Raw genomic sequence first — 24,213 nt, 5'->3', positions numbered from 1 at the left:
TATGAACATACTTTAAAAAATTTAGATCTCTACTCAAATGCAGCACATCAGTCGTAATGATTATTGTTAATAATCCTTTTCCTCTTGGGGAAACATATGTACATGAATAGTTTTCTATTTGGGAAATGAGACATTAATCCAGTTGAAAATATCTGGCCTCAGTCTCTGCTCAGGGGAAATATTCTGAGTTGGGAGGGACCACCTACTTTAATATTAATGGAAGGAATTATGTGGGCATGTGATTGTATAAAAAGTGGTTGTAAAAGAAATTGGGCCTTGTTAACAAAAATATATTTGGGAAAAGATAAGACTTCCTTAATAGAATAGCTTTAGAAATTCTAGTAGAGATTTAACTTCTTAAATGTGGCCACTGTAGAAGCCATGACAGGGCACATGTGTAGCAGGCTGAGCTCTCCAGGAGCAGAAATTGAAAACAGAAGTTGATGTGTAAGTTTGTTTTTTTTTTGTTTGCTTTTTTTTTTTTTTTTTACTTATTTATGGGAGGCCAAGGCCTGTGAAGGGAAAGGGAAGGAACAAGACAGGCAGAGAAAGATGAATGTGGCGTAGGCCCCACGCGGCCCTGGCCAGCTGTGTGGGGGCTCTGGAGGGAGCACGTCCTGCAGAGTGTCCAGAGCTGGGCCAAACCGAGCCTTTCTTGCCCGCCTGGCTCAGCCTCCCAGCACTGCCGTCCTGGGCCGTTGCTGATGCTGGTCCTGAGGGAGGTGAGAGTGGCAAGTGCCTGCCGACCTTGCGGGGCTGCAAGTCCTTTGAATCGGGATCTGGGTGGTACCACTCTGTGTCCCCTCCAAGACGCAGACAAGAGGCATGAAAAGAACCCCAGAATCTCGGGAATTATTCAAGACAGTATTAGTATAATAAGTATTTCTGGACAAGAATTTACAAATAGAATCACCTTTAACCTATTCTGGTAATTGCTGGAATAAAATTACCAAGAACTTACCCCATTCCATGGAATAATATACAGTTTTGAAAGCAGAAATAGTCAGACTGAACTATCTTATTAATTAAGCACTCTGACATTCTTACATACAAATCAAGTCCTGTCATAATGCTAATAGCTGCAAAGAAAAAGGTTTAATCATTTACATTTTTTACAAATACTATGATATTGATTTCATATAGAAACTACTGTAGACTTTTGCTGTTATATCCAATATAAATGAGCACTTAGAAAAACCATAAAACAAACTTAAGAAAACAAACTTCAAAATTTAGTTTCATATTCAAAATTCTTCATGGTTTAAGAAACATAAGAGGAGATGACCCATCCACATGCCTTTTAGGAAAACCTACCATTGCTCTAAAATTTTACCCACAGTACAAGTAATCAACAATGACACTGATAAATTACCCAAGTAAATTAATATCAGTTCTTATAATAAATGCAGACTTTCCATATCCCTTTAATTGTGCTTTTTAGCTGTTCAAGGACTTGACATCAGTATTAACATCTTAAACCTCATGGAATTCAATGAGTTTGTGACGTGTGTGGAATTGTGTTTTGTTATTAACTAGACTTTTTAATTTGAATTGTTTTCATGCCAATTTTTAAAGGCTATTATATTGGCATATATATTATACTTCTCAGTGATCATTTCAAAGGTGGACCTCAAATTATGTCCATGATAAACCTGTATTGACTAAGTTAAAGTAATCCTCTACAAAAGAGGAGTGGGAGGCTAGTGGGTTCACATACTTGGCCGTCCCACTTTCCCACTGAGCTGAGTCCTTTGTCCCCTGGTGACGTGGTGGAGCAGAAAGCAAACAAAATCGAGATCAGATCTGGAGTTAAGAGCTGTGTAAACTCAAGCCAGCCATTCACCCCGCAGCTACCACTTTATCCAACGATAATACCCACGTAAGCGGACTGTCGGGGTTGTGGTGACAGTCCAGTAGCACAGCCCACCTGGAAGTGCTTTGTAAACTGTAAAACGGTGCTCAGTGTTGTCGTCAGTGGGAGCCTCCCCCCAGACTTGCCAGGCCCTCTTGGAGCCTCCTCTAGTTAAGAGTTTTGCAGGTATGGACTGAGAGAGGCTGCAGTAGGGTGGTGTCTCGCTCCACTTCTGCGCTGGGGAACGAGCGTGACAGGAGGACGCGCCCTCCCAGCAGGGGTCTAAGGACTCAACCCTCCCCATTGTCATGGCATCCAGGGTGCATGCGCATCGGGGAGCTCTGCATGGAGGAGACAGCCAAGGCTCTCTCCTGGACCAGATGCCCATACTAAAGTTTTAAACTAAAATTGTCCATGGAAATTTCCTGAAGTGTCCTTTCAAACATTAAGATAACAGCTGAAGTGGCTCCATCACAAGTAACACTTGTCACAGAATTCATGCAGAGCAGTATTCTAGGAAAGTGGTAAAATGCACGGAATGTGACGGTCTCATCACACACATTAGCTTCCACAGAGCTGTCAGTGTTCAGCTCTAATCTGGCTTTCTGGAATGATATTTTTGGCACTTGCAACGGCAAGTCCATATGGAGAGAAATTTTGATTCAGCAAATTAAAAAAATAAATAAATTTCCGTCTTTGAACCTGTACGTTTTTCTCTGTATTCTTACTGTAAATTGCAGATAGGTGGATTATCCTTTTATTTATTTTGAAACCCTGGCTTAGCTAAGTTTATTTTCCCATAAATATCTTGGAATGTTTTCCTTACCACTACAGCTTGCCTCTTGTCCATTTGCAACGTCTATTTTATACCAAGGTTGTTCCGTAACGAGACTAGCAGAAGGCACAGAATTCTCTCTCCTCCCCCAGTCTCTCACCATGTCTGATTTTCCTGTTTCCCAGTTTCCACTGACATTCGTTTCTAAGTGTGGATGGATTTGCCCTAGAGCCGCTCAGTGCCGCTCAGTGATGCCAACCTCGTCAGCCTCCTACGAACACAGACTTAAGATCACTGTGATTGAGCGCGTAGGCACCGGAGAAAGAACGCTGGGTTTGAAACTGGTTCCACCTCTAATTGTCCTGTTCTCTGGGCAAGTTCCCCAACTTCTCTGAAATTCTTCAAAGCTTCTCAAAATTAAGTAACATAAAACTTGCCGAGTGCCTGGCACATAGCAAACATAGGAAATATTAGCTACAAGATTTTGGCTCTGGATTGCTCACTGAAAGAGTAGGTCCTATGTAAGTTTCTACTGATCTTGTCTCATCTGTATTTTGTTCTCCCAAGTTACACCAACCATGGTCCTCTGGAGCATTAGTAAAGGGTATTTAATCTTGTGCATGTCGGCTTCAACATCCCAGACGTCATCTGATGAAATTTCATAAACAAGCCTTTCCTTAGCTAGTTAAATGGGATTTTTTTTTCCACTGAGAAAAATAATGTTTTCAAGGCCAGTTCTATGCTTTTATGGAGATAGCTATGACTACATAAAATTTGGTCTACATTCTACAGACACCAGTTTTTCCCTTATAATGACATGTAGTGAAGCAAGAAACCGCATGTGTAATGTTCTTACGTGGCCGTAGGTTAGTGGTTCTTAACCAGGGGTGGTTTTACAATGCCTGGAGAGTTTTTTGGTTGTCACAGTGCAGAGGCAGGGGTGTGGTGCTGCTGGCATGTGGTGTGTGGAGGCCAGGGATGCTGCAAATATCCTGTAATGCTCAGGACCCAAGACAGTGCTGAGGCCGGGAAAGCCTGCAGTAGGTGGAGGAGAAGGTGAAGCCGACCCGCCCCTGCTCTGGAAGGCAGGAAGATCACTTCCTGTTAGACTGCTATCCCCATCTGAACTCTTTGTGTGCGTGTGTGTGTGTGTATAAAAATCTCATTTCCAAATTGCAGATTGTGCACATCAATGCCTTGCCCTTTACATTGAGCTGTGGGCCTGGCTCTTTTCCATTGGGTTTTGATAAACTAAGGAAGAAAACTGGGCTTAGCTGGTATTGGAAAGCACGCTTCTCCAGCAGCGCAGTGATTAGGAAGTTTGTAATGTGCAGAGAGGTGAGTCTGGTGTACAGAGATAAACAATTCTGAAAGTCATTTTCCTGAACCAACCAACTGTAATTTTTAAGTTCTGTATTTTAAATAATTCCAAAAAACCTCAATCAAGTTTAAAAGGTGTCACCCTTTGAGTTTATGTTAGCGTTTTTTTTTCCTCTATAGTGGAGGTGAATCTGTAAATTCATGAAGAATGGAAACAAGTTTGCAGTTCTGTAATAAACCGATTACAAAAGTCATTTAATTTCCTTCTGGAAGAAAAATCCTCCATTAGGTAGCAATGTAATTTCAGAATTATTGCAGAATTTTTTCATGCTATTCGGTAATGAGAAAGCAGGGAGGGTGGAGGAGAAGAAAGGTAAGGAAAAAGGACCTGCATGGAAGAGCGTCTTGCCATCCTTCAGATTCAGTCTTGCTGTGAGTGACCCGTGACAATGGTGGTGCAGAAGGAAGCGTTTCTGTGATGTTACTACATTCTGGTTTAAACCTGATCCTTGCCAGCATTATACTGGGTTTCTTTCTAGTCTTTAGTAGGACTGATAAGTGAACTCAGGGCTGCAGCCCACGTCTCCAGAAGCTATATGTCTCCAACTGCTTGGCTTCCATGGGTGACAGAAGCCACCTTGGAGCTGCACTTGGCGATCTCAGAGTCCCATAACTAAGTCCCATATTCTGCTGGAGCCGAGCCAGGCTGTGAAAGATCGCCCCCTGATCACACCTCTCGCTGGTAGTGCTGCTAAGTGTGTTTACAGGCATCACCTCCTTTATGCTCAGAACAGCCCCACGAGGCAGGCACTGTTGCGGTCCCCAGACCTCACATAAATCACCGGAGGCTTAGTGGGAGGGGTTCTGGAAATGCATCCGTAGCTGATAAGTGACAACAGAGTCTCAGACCCAGACCTTATGCTAAAATACGTGCTCCTAAGTGCACTGCCTCGTTACCAGTGCGTGGGTCTGGGGAAGACGGCGCCCAGGGACGTAACATGCAGGTGCATCGCGTCAAGTCTCCACCCGCCTCGGTGCCGTTTGCCTTCCTGACGTTGTTCTCAGAACGTCCTGTCACGTGCAGTGCAGACGCTACGTGCTACCTGCGTGAGTCTCACGGCGCTAAGATGCTACCACGCCTGCTCTCACGTGACTTGCGCATCGCTTTCTCCTACCTTTTCTATCTTTCACCTTCCACGTCAGGACCGACAGGGCTCCTGGTCAGCACATATGCAGAGGTATGACTGAGCTGCTGGTCGGTGAGTGGACCTTTGATGCATAGCTGTTGCCCTGACAGTGAACATGCTTTCCAGGTAGACTGGCTATTTGTATTGATTTTTCTGTGAAGTTCTTGTTTTGACTTCCCCAACACCCCCAAAGCTTTCTATTGGGTGTTTGTCTTATTTTTTAAATAAATTTGAAAGACTTCTTTATATGTCCAGATTGCTGGTATTTTTAGACATATAATAAACATAAATATTTCCCCATTTATTGTTTCTCTTTTACTCTGTTTTGACTGTTTTTTCATACCAAGTGTTAAATTTTTATATAGTCAATTATCAGTGATTTTGATTTTTCTAACCTCTTTGAAATTTCTCTGCCATTGTTGTGTTATTAATTTGATTGTTGTTGTATTCTCACAGTTTCACGATTCCACTTTTTAAACATTCGCTACCTTGATTGACCTTCCTGGGTATCAGTGTTGAAGAATGCTAAGAGAGCCAAATTTTATTATCATTATCATCATTATATTAATTATTCCAACACCCTTATTAAGTCATCTAATATCTCACTAATTTAAAATGTTACAGTTTCATAACCTGAAAACACACAGATACACCTGTGTCTCTTTGGGAGAGCCTCTGGGCTCTCACTGCTGTTCATTATTCATTTTCTGCTGAGCACATAGTTTGAATATTCTAACTTTAAATAAAATTTAAAATATGGTTAGAAAAGTCATCACTGGCCATCTTTTTCATCCCATTTTTTGGCTGTTCTACAATCATTCTTCTTTCAGAAACACATGAAAGGTAAGAGACGATGGAAGATTTCCCTGCTCACGTGCTGGTGGCTCAGTGGCCATTATCCTTCCAAACTAAACCGAACTCCATTTTCAATATGGCATTAATTTTAACTTACAAGAATCAGACGTTAAATATTTTGTCAGTTGAGGGTTATTACTTTAATGTTTAAAGAAATCCTGGAATTATGGGTTTGTGTATCTGGAAGCTATCTGAAAGGTGCTTTCATTTGTATTTCTCTCCGCAGATAGGAACCCAACTAAACTGAACCAGAAAGGAGGACTTACCCTTTATTTTTTAAAAGGTTTTAGCTTCTCTCTTCCACATCACAAGCTTGTGTCTGGTTTGACCCGAGTCTCCTCCAAATAGAGTGACAGTTTCTTTACTTTGGGACACCCTCTTGGGTGTCCTGCTGGGGATTTTTCTTTTAAAGACTAATTTCCTGAATCTCTGGCTAAAGAAAGAAGGTTAATAGTTGAGGGAGTTTGTTTACAGGCCATTAGAAACAATTAGCACATTGCTGAGATTAAAAGCACTTCTCAAGAATGTTGGATGGCCTAGAAAGGAAAAGGGACTTTTAGAAACATCTATTTTTAACACCTCATTAAGACAGACTTGGAGATTCCTCATCCTCTCTTGTCACACTATGTCATATTTTAATTATCAAGAAATTCTTCATTTCCCCCAAGCCAAATTCTGCCTTAAAGTAACTGAAAGTAATAGTAACGTGGAACTCTGTCCATGGATTCCTAGGAACAAATTTTTAAATCACCCCATACCATTTTAGGCTGATTGTTTTCAATCCTGTACTTTTGCTTTTTGACAATTTTTTCTTAATACCCGAATTTCTTGGTGGCCTCCCTTTCCCCTAAAAATTACCTTTGTTCCACACAGGCCTTTCTGGGTGCCACGGACACCCTGTGCTCCAGGGCCACTGTCAGTGCCGTGACTTTGCGGCTGCTCTTCGTGCCCCTGGGACCCCTGCCTCCAGCCCCCCACCCCGTTCTTTCAGTACTTGAAGACCCAAGTTCTCACATGTTGTCTGAAGTTTCTAAACCCCCTTTATGCTGTATTGAAATCCCACTCCATTTTGTGTCAGTAATGGAATGTTCCCCCGATAATCGATGCCCAGTGGACAGGCCTCATCCGTCTCTAACATGCCCTACAGCACCGTGCACCTACCAGTCCAGTAAGAATTTGTTGAATCACATTTTATCTGTGTCCCCTCCTGTATTTTGGTTTGTAGCCATTATTTTTTCCTCTCACTGCAAAGATAGAACCAATTTAATACATAGTTGGATCCATTTGTGTTTTCTGTGTTGTATATACTGCAGCTCCACAGGGGTGCTGATTGGCCACCAGTCCAGGGATGTCTAATAAAAGATAAAGGCAGTCATACTCCTCAACGATGCAATCAGAGCCCACATCTGCTGGCCTTCTCTCACCTCCCTCACTCTCTGGTCTTCCTCCAGTTCTTCCAGCAAACTCTGCTCCCTCTCGGGACCTGGGCAAGCGCCGTGAAGTTCTCCCGGTCTCCCTCACCTTAAACCCACTCCCCTCCCCCACGGCTCTGCCTACTGAGAGGAAGCTTAAAAAAAGAGTTTGGCAGCCGGGGGCACCTGGCATCACCACCTGTAACCCACTGACCCCCGGGTGACTTGAGCTGACCTGGATAACCAGTGTGTATCCTCTTTTCCTCGATGGCACGTGCTGTCTTCCAAATGCTGTGACTCCAAGGGGTGGAGGTGGCGTGCGTCTTGTGAGAGCAGCAGTAGGTTAGCATGTGGGCGGTAGGTTGGTCACTCCTGGGGGAGGGGGAGCACGTCACAGAGAACCGTGTGCACTGGCCCAGGGAGGGAGCGGAGGGTCTGGAGTTAGACGTCAGCAGAGGAAAAGTAGACACTGTGGGGAAAGAATCTGGGGGCCCTCTTGAAAAGAGCCTATCCTTCCAAGGAGCAGCCGCTGCATCCCTTAGTCACTGGGAAGTCCCTGGAGTTTTAAGTTAGGGGAAAGTGATGGCCAGCTTTGTGTTCCAGAAAGATAGTTCTGTTGACTGTGGGGAGGGAGCAGGACTTCTCCCACATGAAAGGATCCAGCTGAAATCCATCCCAATCTGCGTTCACCAAGCAGCCCGGAACCCCAAGTGCTCCATCAGGCCCCCAGCCACACAGTCACTTCTCTGACCTCCTTCCCTCCAGCCTCTTTGCCTTCTGGTAAGAATTAGAGCTGCTTTTCCGTTGAAATCCTGGGGGAAGTTTCCGAAGAACTTTTTGTGACCTTTTTATATTACATAAGAACATATACAGATAATTACAGGCTGATTTGGTAAATACAAACTAACTGCCAAAAAGATGTGAGTTGAAATGCCAGCCTGATTGTGACATGGATTCACTGATATGCCTCCGTGCCCACATCACATCTGCTCCCCTGTCACAGTCCTCTGTCTCTGGACTCCAGACACACAAACTTTATCCCCATTCCCAGCCATGCTCCAAACCTTTCTGCACCTCAGGGCCTTTGCACGTGTCATTGCTGGGAAAACCATATCTGGCGCTTCATGCAGCTGAGTCCCACCCAGTCCTCAGGCCTCTGCTTGCACGTCCCTTCCACAGAGATGAGCACCCGGTCCTGATGCCCACAGCCTGCTACCCAATGTCTCACCTTCTTCCTCTCTCTTCCTTCATGTACCATAATGCAATTTGATATTCTACATTTATTTATGACATCAGGAGCTTACAGTCTGTTGCCCTCAGTAGATTGGAACTGTCTGTTTTGTTCTCACTTGTATCTCCAGCACTGAACAAGAGTGAGTGGAAATAAGAATTTAATAAATATCTTCTGAGTGAATGAGCCCAGCATGAAGATCTAAAATAGTGAGAGCTGTTATTGAAATCACATCCTGAGATGTACAGTAAGAAAACAGAAAATAGATATTCTTAGCCCATAATGTGCTCCAAGAGGCTGGCATAAGAGAATGTGCCTCCAGTTTGGTTTCAAACTCCAGCCTGAGCAGAAGGTGTGTGGGGTACATATTAGGTATTGTTGGGAGTGTGCATGTAAGTGAAATATTTGTCAATCAAACTACATTTCAAATGTACTAAGGCAGCTCATTTAAAAAGCGAGTCTATATTAAATCATCTTCTGATGTGAAAAATACCCTTTTAAAATTGAATAACCATGCTATAACTCTCTGTTTCACCAAAAATGAACTTTCTTTCATGTCATGAATCAGTAATAGTGGCCAGTTTAACATATAAATACAGGAGCTGGTTCCATGGCAGGCGTCTGAATATTAGAGCATTTTACTAGTGTCACTTCCCCTGACTGGTTCAAGGAGATGAGGGTGGACAAGGCCTCGAAACACAGTTTGACTCCAGTGCTCATCGCTGTAGGCCCCCGGGGCCAGGCAGGTGTGAAGGAAGGATGTGAGTGGGCCGGGGCTGCGGTGGCTGCTGCGGCTGCTGCGCACCGAGGTCACCAGGGGCAGTCGCTTCAGAGGGTCACGTCATAGGTACAGCCTGACGGAGACCATTTGGAAACAGCAGAGTCCCAAGACCGAGTGAAAAGAATGGCTATTCTTAGGAAAGGACTTCCAGTATATTGCAAGTCTGAGTCATAAATTGGGACAGATCCCCAGATAAATACCACCATTTTGAACTCATACAACTTTTTCTTATTTTATGTATTTCTAAGTGAATACAGTAAAATTTCACTCTTCCCTCCTTTAAGCCCATAGCAAGAGGTAATTATTTTAACTTTTTCTGAATCTTTCACACTTCTATCTATGAGTATGTAAAAATAAAGATATATAAAATCATGTATGTATAAAATGTGTATATTTTACACAGAAGCATATGTACAAACATTTGTACACATGTACGTACACACATGTGTGAGTACATGCACACACAAATACAGATTTATACATGTGTACATGTGTGTTCATAAATATAAGTAACTGCACACTTGGACAAGATGTTACTTTTAGAGAAATGAGACCATACATAGTGTTCTACAGTCTGGATTTTTTTCCTCCTTTTGCAACACATTTTTTACATTTAACAATATGTCATGGACAGCCTTTGGAATCAGGACCTGTAGACATACCTCATTGTTTTTTTTTTTTTCATTCCTTGTTACGGCTGCTGAATCCTGCGTTGTAGTGTAATTGATTTACCTCTGCTGCATCTGCAGACGTTGAGATTGCTGCCTTGTTTCTCTTCTGCAAACAACACTGGGACTGACAGCAGAGTGCATGTGTGTTTACAAAGCTTGCTAGCATTTCTGAAGAACAGACTTCTAGGAGTAGATATTCTAAGCCATAAAACTAAGTCCTGAGATTACTCTGAACAGACTAGTGTGTGTTTTGGTGGCTCTCAGAAGGGGTGGGTGGCATTCGCTGAGAGGACAACCTGCCCGTGGACTTGAGAGAAGTCACTATTTGGATGACTTATCAGTGTTACCATTAATGTTCTGAAATATTTGCATTTTCAAATTCTATAGGCTCAAGGCAGGTTTAGGTCTATTTCTTTAGTATTAAATACATATGTATGTGTGTGTGTGTATGTACATGTATATATGTGTGTATATATGCATATTTATTTTCATTTACATTTCTCTTAAAGATCTTGGACCAAGATATCATTTTGTTTAATAGCCCCTCTAGGTAAATACAGTAAAAACACCTAAGTAGCATATTAAATAAAAAGCCACATCATTTCCAGTCTTCAAGGATGTTCCATTTATGCTAAGCTATTGCCCTTTATTGAAATATTGAGAATATTCTGGTGTCTCTGAGATAGACAGAACTCCTACTTGTATTTCAAGGGAAAATAAAACTTGACCATTTCTACTCATTTAGTCATTTAGTTAACAAATATTTGTTGAGAACTTGCTAAGTAAGTCCTAAGAACTGTAAGGGGTAAGAATAATAATAAAAACCAGGTCTTTTTCCTAAGAAATTTTTCCTCACCCTATGGAATTAATGGGATGAATAATATATAGGAATTTTAAAACTATTTCTAGGGACTTGGCAAAACAGTGGGAGACACAAAAATGGTAACGAAAGCTCATTCACTCTAGGAGCTTAAAATGTGCAATGTGACAAATGACATGAGTCCCAGCCTTTCTTTGTACTCTAGGGGAGGGGTGCCAGCACTCCTGGCTGCAAGGTGGATGTGTGATTTGAACTGAACCTTGAGGTCCTGGCAGGACTTCGATGGGTGGCGATGGAGACAGAATATTATAAGTGGTGGTAAAGATTGGGCAAAGCTGTGGACACAGGAAATATTTATGATTTGGCACTTAATGTGGTTTGGCTGGAACTTGGTGTATGCGAGAGAGGAACTGAGGATGAAAGGAAGGATGGGGTAATGTCAAGTGTAGAAGGCTCTGCATGCAAGATAAGGAGCTTACTAGTGTGTAATGGGAGTTATTGAAGGTTTGGGAGCAGGGAGAGAGAGATTTTCTCAGCTGGGCTGTAGGAAAATGAATCTTCTGGGTGATGTTGCAGGGAGACAGAAAGACAGAGGGAAGACAACCAGCTGGAAGACGATTGTATCAGTTCAGAGAGAACTTACTGATACACCTGTAACTACAACCCAGGCAGCTTTTCCATAGGTCGTACTTGGCTTAAACTGAAGCGATAATTCTCTTAGAGAGCCGGAAGGGCTGCAGCATAACTTACTAGTGAGTGAGGAATGAAGCTCAAAGTCCTGAATAATTGGAATGTAGATACAGAAATACGATGAATCAGGGAAGGTGTCACTGCTCACAGTTCTGGCTTCCCTGAGCCTGGGTAATGGGTCCGACAGAAAGACACCAGCACGTGAAGTCAGCTCCATGTGAAATTCGTATATAAGGGAGAAACTCAGTCTCTGAACAATCTGGAGGGACCCTAGTGGAAAACGCACTCAGTGTACCTCAAAGACGTGAAGAACTCCTCTGGAAAAAACCCGGGAAGAATTATGAGGAGCTAAAGGTCTTAGGGTTAGCAACTGGACAGCAGTGGCTGACTCACTGTTGGGCATTTTTGATTGGGAAGCGCTGAGAACACTGGGAATTCTTGAAGGAGGGCTTCCTGAATTCTGGTGCTGCTGACGTTGCCAGCGACGAGGAAGATGTCAGTGATGATGTGTGTGTGTGTTTCTGCTTTAGATGAGACGAATGCTTTATCACATTGCAATTGTGCTATGGATGCAACACGTAGGCATTGCAGAGGCGCCGAGAGGTGGGGCAGGAGCTGGCCCTCCTGGCCCGTGAGTCAGTTGTTACATTTTCAGGAATTGCATGAGCCAGTTGTTAAACATAATTACTTAAAAATGGATTACTTAAAATTACTTAATTTTACTTTAAATTACAATTACTTAAAATTGTGTTATAATTTAGTAAATTGTATTTTTCAAAAGGTAGTAAATAAACTCATCGTATAGTAATTGTCTTACTGCCTTTTGCTGTTACATGTCCTTGAAGTAATTTTCATCTACGACATCGAGATGATGGAAATACCATAGGACAGTGGGCTTCTGGGCTCCCCTGCCCGACTCTGGTCCAGTGGCTTTAGGTTGGTAGCTTGAAGTTGACCATTCAGGAGTGTTTACATCACAGAAGTCAGTGAATTCTACAAGTCAGGCCTTTCTACCCCTCCTCAGAGACCAGTTGTTAAACATTTACCATGTGACCTCTGACTCATCAGAAGGAAAGGATTACTGAAATGTTTCTAAGTAGTTCCTACTCGTGTCTCCCTTCCTTCTGCAGCTCCTGGGTGTCTATCATGTTCCAGGACCATACAAGGCACCTGCAAGGGCAGTGTTGCTGATCAACTTTATACAATGCCTGCTTTCGCTGGCAGGGAGATTGTGGCTCTCGGTGACTATGAGAACTTGGACAAGTCACAGTCTCTCACTCCCAGTTTACTCATCCTTGTCATTCACAGGCTGAAGTAGTCTTCTCTGGTGCTTGACCTTGTATTTCCACCTGGATTCTCATAACTTTCCAGCCAGGGACCCTAATACCTAAAGTGACATCCCTGGGTTTGAGCGGGAAGAATTTCGGGTAAATGAGAGTTTGCATTTCATTTTATCCCATGTCTACAAGACATCTGGGCATCTTTGCTTACTCAAACTACGTGCGCTACGCTTGAGCGGACTATAATGTGGAGTTTTGTTGGTAAAACAATTTTTTCTCACCTTGCTAGAACAAATGAAAAAAAAATGAATTTCTGTATGCAAGTAATAGGATGCTCATTACTTCTGGTTCTTATTTGAAAAACGTCTTCTGATTGGGCCTCTAATAACTGAGACTTCCTTTCCCCATTTCAGCTTATCATCCAATATTTTTTTTAAAAAATTATTTATATTCACTAGGCTTTAAAGTCAATCTTGATATTTTCCACTGTTATGATTCTCAACTCTAAATGGATTACACTGACAATACAGACAAATTTAATCTTCTTCATATATAACTTGAGGATAAAAGGTCAAAAAGGAAACATGTTTCTCTCCTCTCCTAAAGATAAAAATGCAAATAACTAATTTCCTTTGAAGTCTGTAAATACAGCATGTATCCTGTGCTCTTTACAGCGTTAAATAGGTCGCTGTGATCCAGGAAAAGTTAACTCTCCAGAGTCTCTGCCAGGCTGAGAAAAATGCCTGTTTTCTTCTAACGATGGCTTCTCAGCCAGGATGAAGTCAGTCAGGTGACACCCTGTTCTTTGCCTCACAAGGATCGGCTTCTTAGACTATTTTGGACAGACTCTTTCTTTTCTTGTTTGGACAATTTAGTGGTATCCTTCTTTCAGACATGGCCCCGAGTCTTATTGTGCTTGGACCCAAGAAAGAGAGAGGTTCAGTCTCTACCCTCGAAAGACTCACAGTCGAGGGAAAATGACAACACAAGGTGTGAACATTGTAGCAAAGGTGCAGGAAAAGCACAGAGAAGAGAGTCAGGACTGAATTCTGAGGAGTCTGCGGTGGTGCGGAGGCCCCAAGGAGGAGGCAGAACAGAAAGGAAACAATGCCTAGAGCGACAAGGAAAACAATAGCTATTGTGTATCAGCTTCTAGAACGTGCCAGGCCTTGCAGGGAAGCGGGACTGAAGGCCTGAGATGGAAAGAGCTCTGCCGATTATCCTGGTAAAACCTTCCCCCAGCGCTTGTCAAGTTATCAGGTGCCTTAAGCCTCCAGCTGCAGAGTTTTAGGGACAATATCTTGATATTATATCAAAATACAGATTATGGATAATATAAAACATGGTGGGAGAAGGTGAGATAAAATCCAATAATATCACTTCCATTTTCCCTGCAGTCTGAGAAATCTGACATGCTTTCAACTTTTACCTATTGAAAAACTCTTTAAAAGCATCAAATGGTAGTGTGTGAAATAGCATTAAATTATTATATTCTTCAAAATATACTATCCAGATATTACTTGATATATCAAAAAACTCCTTATTCATTTGTGCATTTGCAAAAAATCAACTAGGTAAAAATGAAATAAATGACAAATAATGTCATTTTCCTCTGCTACTAACACAATGCTTGGCACGAAGTATGTCACTAGCGTTTGATGAAGACATCAAATAGAGTTTTGTGGTTTCTCCACCTTTTTTCTAAATTGACCAAATCATTTTCTACCTCCTGCCACCCTCATAAAGGAGACAAGATATTGGCAGGAGAATTGTAATATATCTAAAACAGGCTGATGGACAGCAGATTTAATGGAAAATCTTCAAGTTCACTGTCAAGGTTAATAAGCCTAAAATATCTAAAGACTAAATTAAAGTGCTTTTTGCCTTAAGAAGGCATTGAAAAGAAAAGTTTGATGGCGTGTTAGCTGATTCTAGAATTAAGTAGCATTTTTATGGCAAAATATCATTTACAACTCAGATAAGAATAAGGATTTTTTGTCTTCCCTGAATGTATCTTAGAAAGTAAACAATCCTCACTAATCACTATCCTTGCAAACATCTAATTTAAATTTTGCCTCAAAACACCTCCTGGTGGGTACTCCAGCTATGTGTGTGTGTGTGTGTGTGCGTGTGTGTGTCTCTACTCTTAAAGGAATATATGCTGTATTTTTATCACTGATATGCAGTATAAATTTTCCTGTCCTTCTTTTAAATTGTGGTTTCTACCTTCATGTTTCCAAATAAATGATATCAACCATCTTTTCTAATTTACTTTGTTTCGTAAAGGTGTTCATTTTTCTTCATCAGATCTCTTGAGTTTTTCCATTTTGAGTAACTACAATGAGAGCAGTTTGCAATTCCAATGTCTTGTACTGTATTTGAATTGGAACAAAAGGAAGCATCTAAGAACAAAACCTTGTTGAGTGAAGTAATTTTAAATGCCTTTAGTTCAAATGCGTTTTTTGGTGGAAGCCGCAGTAAAATGCTCTACTTTTCCCCAGAGGTCCCTCTTGTTCTCCAATGAAGAAAACTAATCTGTAATTGTAAGGACTGCAAATGTGCACCAGTAAATTTGGTAGCTCCAAGATCGTATTTCAAATTGTCTGTAATTTGTAAGAATATATCTTTGTTTGCTTCTCTACCTCCATTGGCATTCTCTTATGCTTTACTGAAAATATTATTTTATCAACAAAATGTTTTCACTAAAATTTAGACTGAAATTAAGATACCCACTGTTTGCTCCATTAATAATAATTTCCATCTTGTCTTAAGATTGTATGCTCACATGTACAACGTAAGTTTTGCATGCGCACCTCCTGCACATCCCATCTCTTCATTAGGTTCTTTATCAATGTCTATAATCAGTTAAGTAGTTCTTTCTTGCCAGCAATAACATTATGTATCCAAACAGGGTAGCATGGATGAATTTTGTGTCCTTTGAAGGGAGAGTCCAAATTATCTGGGAAACAAGAACACCGAAGTAATATTTGTTATATAGGAATAGCTCTAAGAGGCTATAGTTACAGTTGCAGAAACTGGGTATTTGTGGGTCTTGCATTTCAAGTGCACAGATGTAGGGAGCAGGATTTACCTTCTCTTGCCACGTGTAAAAACATAAGAGATCATCAACTTGAAATAACCGTATGTATAAACCTCATGGTAATCACAAACCAAACATCGATAATAGATATACACACAATAAAGATAAAGTAATCCAAACATAACACTGAACATACTCATCAAATCACAAGGGAAGAGAGCAAAAGATTAAGACAGGAACAAAAAGAATTACAAAAACAACCCCCTAATAATTAACACAATGGCAATAAGTACAAGCCTATCAATAATTACTTTAAATGTAAATGGACTAAATGCTCCAATCAAAAGACAGAGTGGCTGAATAGATTAAGAAAAAAAGAAAAACAAAAAACAAAACAAGACTCATATATACGCTGCCCACAAGAGACTCACTTCCAAATTAGACACACACAAACTGAAAATGAAAGATTAAAAAGGCATTCTATGCAAATGGGAACAAATTGCACATCAATACTTATATCAGGTAAAATAGACTTAAAGACTGTAACAAGAGACAAAGAAGGATATTACATAATGATAAAGGAATCAATCCAACAAGAACATATATAAATTGTAAATATACATGCATCCAGCATAGAAGCACCTAAATGCGTAAAGTAAATCACACAATAATAATAGGGGACTTTACCATTCCACTTACATCAAAAGGCAGACCACCCAGACAGAAAATTAGTAAGGAAACACTGGCCTTAAGCAACACATTAAGTCAGATGAACTTAATAGATATTTATAGAATATTTCATCCAGAAGCAGCAGAATACACAGTATTTTCAAGTACACATGGAACAATCTCCAGGACAGATCATATGCTAGGCCACAAAACAAATCTCAATAAATTTCAGAAGATCGAAATCATATCAAGCATCTTTTCAAACACAACACTATGATATTAAATATCAACAACAAGAAAAATATTGAAAAAAATACACAAATTCATGGAGGCTAACCAATATGTTACTAAACAGCCAATGGGTCACAAAAGAAATCAAAGAGGAAAATTTAAAAATACCTGGAGACAAACGAAATGGGAACACAATGATCCAAAATCTATGGCTGCAGCAAAAGCAGTTCTAAAGGGAATTTTATAGCAATACAAGCCTACCTCAGAAAGCAAGAAAAATCTCAAATAAACAATCTAACCTTACAGCTGAAGAAACTAGAAAACAAACAAAACAGAAAGTTAGCAGAAGAAAAGAAATTATAAAGATCAGGACAGAAATAAATGAATAGAGACTAAGAAAAATAATAGAAAATATCAATGAAAGTAAGAGCTGGTTCTTTGGAAGTATAAACAAAATTAATAAACCTTCAGCTAGATTTATCAAGAAAAGAGAAAAGATCCAAGCAAATAAAATCAGAAATGAAAAAGGAAAACTTACAGCTGACACCACACAAATCAAAAGGATCATAAGAAATCACAAACAATCATATGTGAGTGAAATGGACTACCTACAATCTCCCAAGACTGAATCTGGAAGAAATACAAAATATGATCAGACCAATTACCAGTAATGAAATTGAATCAGTAATTTAAAAACTCCCAACAAACAAAATTCCAGGACCAGATGGCTTCACAGTTGAATTCTATCAAACATTTAAAGAAGCATTAATGCCTAACTTTCTCAAACTATTCCAAAAAATTGAAAAGGAACTGATTTTATGAGGCTAGCATCACACAGATACCAAAACCAGGCAAAGATACCACACAAAAAAAGAAAGTTACAGGCTAATATCACTGATGAACATAGATGCAAAAATTCTCTGCAAAATATTAGCAAACCAAAATCAACAATACATTAAAAGGATTATACATCATGATCAAGTGGAATTTAACCTGGGATGCAAGGATTTTTCAGTATTTGCAGATTAGTCAATGTGATACACCACATTAACGAGTTAAAGAATAACTATCATATAATCATCTCAATGGATGCAGAAAAAGTTTTGACAAAACTCAACTTCCATATATGATAAAGATTCTCAACAAAGTGGATATAGAGGGAACATATCTCAGCATAATAAAGGCCATTTATGACATACCTACAGCCAACATCATACTCAGTGGTGAGAAGCTGAAAGCATTTCCTCTAAGATTAGGAGCAAGAAAAAAATACCCACTCTTTCCATGTTTATTCAACATAGAACTGGAAATCCTAGCCACTGCAATCAGACAAGAAAAAGAAATAAATCTAGATTGGAAAGGAAGAAGGAAAACTGTCACTGTTTACAGATGGCATGATACCACATGTAGAAAATCCTGCAGATGCCATTAAAAAACTAGTAGAACTAATAATTGAATTCAGTAAAGTTGCAGGATACAAAATTAATATATAGAAATCTGTTGTTTTTCTATACACCAAGAATGAACTATCATAAAGAGAAATTAAGAAAACAATTCCATTTACAATTGCATCAAGAAGAATATATACCTAGGAAAATATCTAACTAAGGATATAAAAGACCTATACTCAGAAAACTATAAGACACTGATGAAAGAAATTGAAGATGACACAAACAAATGGAAAGATACACTGTGCTCATGGATTGGAAGAAGTAATGTTAAAATGACCACACTACATAAGGCAATCTATAATTTCAGTGCTACCCCTATCAAAATAACAGTGGCATTTTCACAGAATTAGAACAAATAATTCTGAGATTTGTATGGAAACACAAGACCCAGAATAGCCAAAATAATCTTGAGAAAGAAGAACAAACCTGGAAGTATCACATGCCCTGAGTTCAAACTATACTGCAAAAATACAGTCATCAAAACAGTATGGTGCTAGCACAAAAACAGACGCATAGAACAGTGGAACAGAATGGAGATCCCAGAAATAAACCCACACTTACATGGTCAGTTAATCTATGCCAAAGAAGGCAAACATATACAATGGGGAAAAGACAGCCTTTTCAATAAATGATGTTGCAAAAAGTGGACAGCTACATGCAAAACAGTCAAACTAGACTACTTGCTCACACCATCACAAAAACATACATTATAGAAGAAGTCCCTGTATCGTGGGGAAAGGCATTAAGCAAGCCCATCACAACTGAGCCATCTTTGCTACAATTTTAACATATTTTGTAGCTTCTTTTTAGATACACGTATAATGTATAAAGCAAGGGAAATGAAATCTACTTTCCAAGTGTGGCCCCCATTATGTTCTTTAATATTATGGAAGATGCAATTTACAACAAACTGTGGTCCAAGGACTCTGAGGGTCCCTGAGACGTTTTCAGGGGATCTATGGCGTCAATGTCACTTTCATAATGACAGTAATATAGACAGTTCTCCAGAGGCTACATGATCCCACAGATTAAATGAAAGGAGATTTGAAAATCCACCAGTTGTTTAGTAAGCCAGACTTTCAGGATATTTTAGTAAAAATGCTAAAGAGTGAGACTTTCCTCATAAAATTTTTTGTTTGAGAAATATTATGTTGTTTATGTCAGTATCCAATGGGTTTATCCCTGTTAGTTTCCAATACATTAATAAATGTTTTTAAAATTCCTGTTTTGATTTTTTAAATTAAATACCGATAGTTGTAACCCATGAGCAACTTTAACAAATCACTGGTGGAGCCCTCAGTGATTTTTAAAGCTCTAAAAGATACGGAGACCGAGCACTTGACAACTGCTGCTTTATGAAGAAAATGGTCTTTGTTCTTGGGAAAAAAAGTAGCATATAAGTGGTATATTTCTCTGTAACTATTGCTATTGGTACCGTCCTAATCATCCATATTAACTACAACTTTTAACATCTATTTCACAAAGATCACTGAAGAACAGATAACTGAGAACTGTCATTACAAGCATTTAGCAGACTAGCAAAGCTCATAGACACACATAATGTAATTTTTTACAGTCACCTGCACTCCTCTTATAGTTTGTTAAAGTGAGAAAAATGAACATAGTCATTAATATAATCCAAAGATATGGCCTTTCTGTAGCATATAAACATAAAAAGGAAAAGTATACAAACTTGAAATTATGTTTGACAGTTAATGTTGCAGTTTTCTTCCCATCTTACCTTGAAATTTTCTGAATATCCAATGATTTTCCATTAAGTAACTTAATTTAATATTAGCCCAAGGTTGCAAGTTACCTAAACATCATGGAAATTTTCTCTAAGCTGATATTCTACAAAACACAATTACAGTTGACATAAAAAGCATGCCAGAGTAATGACTCAGTGAACACAAATTTATATTTTTTGTATTTTTATACTTTTAATAATCTTAAACATTATGCAGGAGTAATGTTAGCTTACTTGGGCAGTATATTGTATAAGTTTAGGAAATACAAACCCACATAAAATAAAATGTATGCTTGCATTATAGTTAATAGTGATAAATCGAGAAAAGACATATCTGATTTTTTTTTTAAAGGCTTTATTGTTTTAGAGCAGTTTAGGTTCACAGCAAATTTGAGAGGGAGGTGCAGAGAATTCGCATATAACCCTCCCCTCATCGAGTGTCTCCCCCATTATCACCATCCCCCACCAGAACGGCACACTTGTTACAGTTGATGGACCTATGTTGACCTGTCATTATCACCAAGAGTCCATAGTTTATGTCAGGGTTTACTCTCGATGGTGTACATTTCATGGGTTGAGACAAATGTATAATGACACATATTCATCATTATGGAGTATTTTCACTGCCCTAAAAATTGCCCATAAATTTTTACATCAAAACTATTAAACTAGTGTCATGTGCCAAAGAGTCACCTTAATTATATGAATTTAAAATTTTAAAATATTCCTGAGTTATTTGTTGCAAGAAAAAATGTATTTAGCACATTTAGTGTCAAAGGTTAATATCTTCATTTTCTGAAAATTTTAGTAATTTCAATTTATATAAGTACTTATTAATTATTATAAAGTTGATAAGAACAATGCTCCTTTGATTTACGAGATTTTGTTATCAAACTCATTAATGCTCTCTGGAATTAAGCAAACATTTCACACTCTTGCACTAAGAGGCAAAGACATTTCTGCATAACAGAAACATACACTCGCAGACACATGGAGAACTTAGACTCCGGTTTTACCGCTTTAGCTGTGTGTCAGGAGTAAACAAACACCAAAACTTACTGGTCCAGTTATCAAAAGTGCTGTTCTTTCCAATGGCCACATAATTCTTGGTTAATTTGGGCTCAAACTAGATAAATGGATAAACAAAGAAAAACAAAAGCGATTTTTTGTCATGTCTCCCAAAAGAGAACACGTCTCTGTCAACCATCGACCAAGTGGACAAGTTACAAGACCAAGTTCCCAATTGTTGATGCCACCCCAGCGGAATAAGTAGAAAGAAAAAGAAAACAAAGACTCTGTAGAGGAGAAAAGTGAACTAGAGAAACAGAGTCAACAGCTGATAAAAGCCATGCCTGGGCTCACACGTCCCCTGAGGATTACTTCTGAGCCACAGAGCTTACCTGCTGTCAGGTGAATTCACTGGGCGTCTTGGTGGATGATACCCAAAACTGTTAAGATAATCTTAAAGGTGAATAAAGTCATGACTCCCATACAAATATAAAATGGATAATATTAAATATCTTATTTAACTCATGAATTACCAGAGAACCTATAAAGTATCAAAAACTCATTCAAAGGAGAATGTAAACAGCAGAAACGCACACAAGTGATTATGAGTGTGACCTGAATTTAATGGATGCAAACCTGGCTTCTTTGGGGAAGGAAAATAATTCCGTCTCCACCAGACAAAACTCACATTCGTTTTCAGGCCTGTCCTCTACACCCTCCACAGCAGTAAAATAGGTCAAAGTGGGAGGAGCAGACCACGCTGTAGGATCAGGTAACTCACAGCCCAGAAAGGACACCCTGACTGATTTTCTTTTAAAATGTGCCACCTTCTAGGTTTGTCTGATTAATTCCTCACGGATAGATTCAGATTAAGCATTTTTGGCAAGACTATTTCATAGGTGATGAGCTTCTGACATTGTTGTGATCACTGTCCCAGGGACCAGGGATGCAGTGCTGTGCCTCTGTTGTCTGAGCGCACACTTCATAGTTGTGGAGGCAGATACGGAATGATTATAACTACTCCAAAGGCCGATGAGGGTGTTTGACACACCTTCCCTGAGTGCAGTGCTTGAGGATCAGAGAAGAGAACTGTAGCAACTAACATTTGGCTCAGCGTTAACTTTGGTGTTGGGAAGGGCATTTGGGGTGGGGAAGAAAGGAGGGGAAAGGAAGGGGGGTCTGGGAAAGCCCTGAGGATGTAGCCCAGTGGATCTCAGAGATAGTTCCCAGATGAAAACTTGAAAAAATTTATGCAGCTAAACATCCATTATTATTATGGACACCATATATAGTTTGGGAGTGAAAGGAGGCATTATTAGTAATTTTCTGCGCTACAGGAGGAAACTGGGACTTCTTGAACATCCCAGACAGATGAGGTATCACTCAGTTTGGCGCTGTCACCACCTGAAAGTCTCAGTGGCGCAGAGCAACAGGAAGTGTTTTTTCCTCCTGTATCTGCAGATCGGCTGGGGTTTTGTTCATTGGGCTCCAAGGTGCGGGTTCAGGTCTGCTCTATGTTCTGGGACCAGCAACCAGCAGGGGATGTTCTTCTGCAGTGACTGCGGAAGTGCAGGAGGGCCCCCCAGCACGTCATCCCATCACCTGAAGTCCGCAGGGTCTCGTCGGCAGAGCAAATGGTGGTGGAGGGGGACACAGTTCACCCGCCGTGAGGACTAGAGGACAGGTAATAACTGGTAGCAAACGAGGCCAGTGCAAACCAAGACGATTAACCAACCACAGCGTGTCATCCCAGTTATTATGAATATAGATTTTTTTCAAAATTCAGAATAGAGGAGGAGAAACTGGTAAGGGTAAAACTGGTATTCTGCAGGTGGGTCCTATTTTTCTAGCTCTTCACTCTAAAAGAACTTCACATTTTCACAAGCCTTACTATTCTCATGCTGCCATCACTTTCTTTTGAGTGTTGTATTTATTCTCCTTCCTGTTGTTCTAATGTCTTTTCTGTTATTTTCTGTTTGTTTTTTTACATGCGTTTCCTTTATTCTGCAGTTATGTAGGGTCTCGTTGCTCCCCAGCCAAGAAAAAGAAAACAAAGGCATTTCCAAGTAGAGCTGAGAATAGATTCAGTCTGGCCTAATTTCCTCCGTTTGAATCTATGGATGGATAACTGTCACCTGGAGGGTGTGACCTGCCCACTTCCTTGAGCCCAGCCTGGCCCTGGCCTTCTGATCCCCAACTTGGCTCACCTTTGCTTTTCTGCCCAAGGGAGCATTCAGGATTTGGGAAGAGCCACACAAGTTGCTCAAGATTTTCCTTCTTACTGAAAATGCAATATGCGAAGACAAAGGAAGCACCTCCCTTGTTTATTGAGTTATAAAAGCAGGGAATCCCAGTTACCTCCTGTAATGTCTAGAAATGCTTTGAGCCTGTTTTTGAGGTGCAATTCACATAACGTAAAACAACATTAAATAACCTTTTTATGAGTGAAGCAATCTAGTAACGTTTAGTATGTTTCCCATGTTGTGCAACCATGACCTCTATCTATTCAAAACATTTTTATCACCCCACAGTGAGACCCCATACCCATTAGGCAGTTACTCCCACTTCCCTGTCCTCCCAGTCCCCTGCAAACACCGAACTACTTTCTGTCCCTACGATTTGTCTGTTCTGAATATTTCATATAAATGGAATCGTACAGTATCTGTCCTTTTGTGTCTGGCTCCTTTGACTTAGCATAACGCTTCCCAGTTTTATCCGTGTCATCACATGTACCAGCGCTTCAGTTCTTTTTATGGTTGAAATACATACGTGTGTATATATACACACACCCCCACACACCACAGTTTGTTTATCCGTTCATCCAAATGGTGGGCATTTGGGTCATCTCCGCCTTGAGGCTGCTCTGAACAGGGCTGCTCTGAGTAGTTGTGTAAGGTATGTGTTTGAGTCCTGGGTTTTTACGTCTGGGTGTATAGGACGGCGCTGCGGCATCATATGGTCTCCTGTATTTAACTTTCTGAGGAACATGATCCCACACCTCACACTGTGTCCAAGACAGTTTTTAAGAAACTCAGGGGAGCCCAGCACAATTCCACAGCCTTAGAGGTGGCGAGATGCTTTGAGAAATAAGCGGATTCCAGTCCCGCCATGGGGGAACCACGTGACCTTTCTAAGTTTCTTACCTACGCTTTGACTCAGTTTACTCATCTGTTAAAGCTGAGTAGCACCCTCC

General features: G+C 40.2%; 1 protein-coding gene across 7 annotated transcripts in view; it reads left to right on the top strand.

Annotated features, from left to right (window-relative positions):
• PRKN (parkin RBR E3 ubiquitin protein ligase) overlaps nucleotides 1-24,213 on the top strand; it is a 1,163,789-nt gene that overhangs the window by 637,277 nt on the left and 502,299 nt on the right. The window lies entirely within an intron of this gene.

This window comes from Camelus ferus, chromosome 8 (genome assembly GCF_009834535.1).
Source record: "Camelus ferus isolate YT-003-E chromosome 8, BCGSAC_Cfer_1.0, whole genome shotgun sequence".
Lineage (NCBI taxonomy): Eukaryota > Metazoa > Chordata > Mammalia > Artiodactyla > Camelidae > Camelus > Camelus ferus.
The sequence above is the reverse complement of the archived record's forward strand: the minus strand, read 5'-3'. Positions and strand labels throughout refer to the sequence as shown.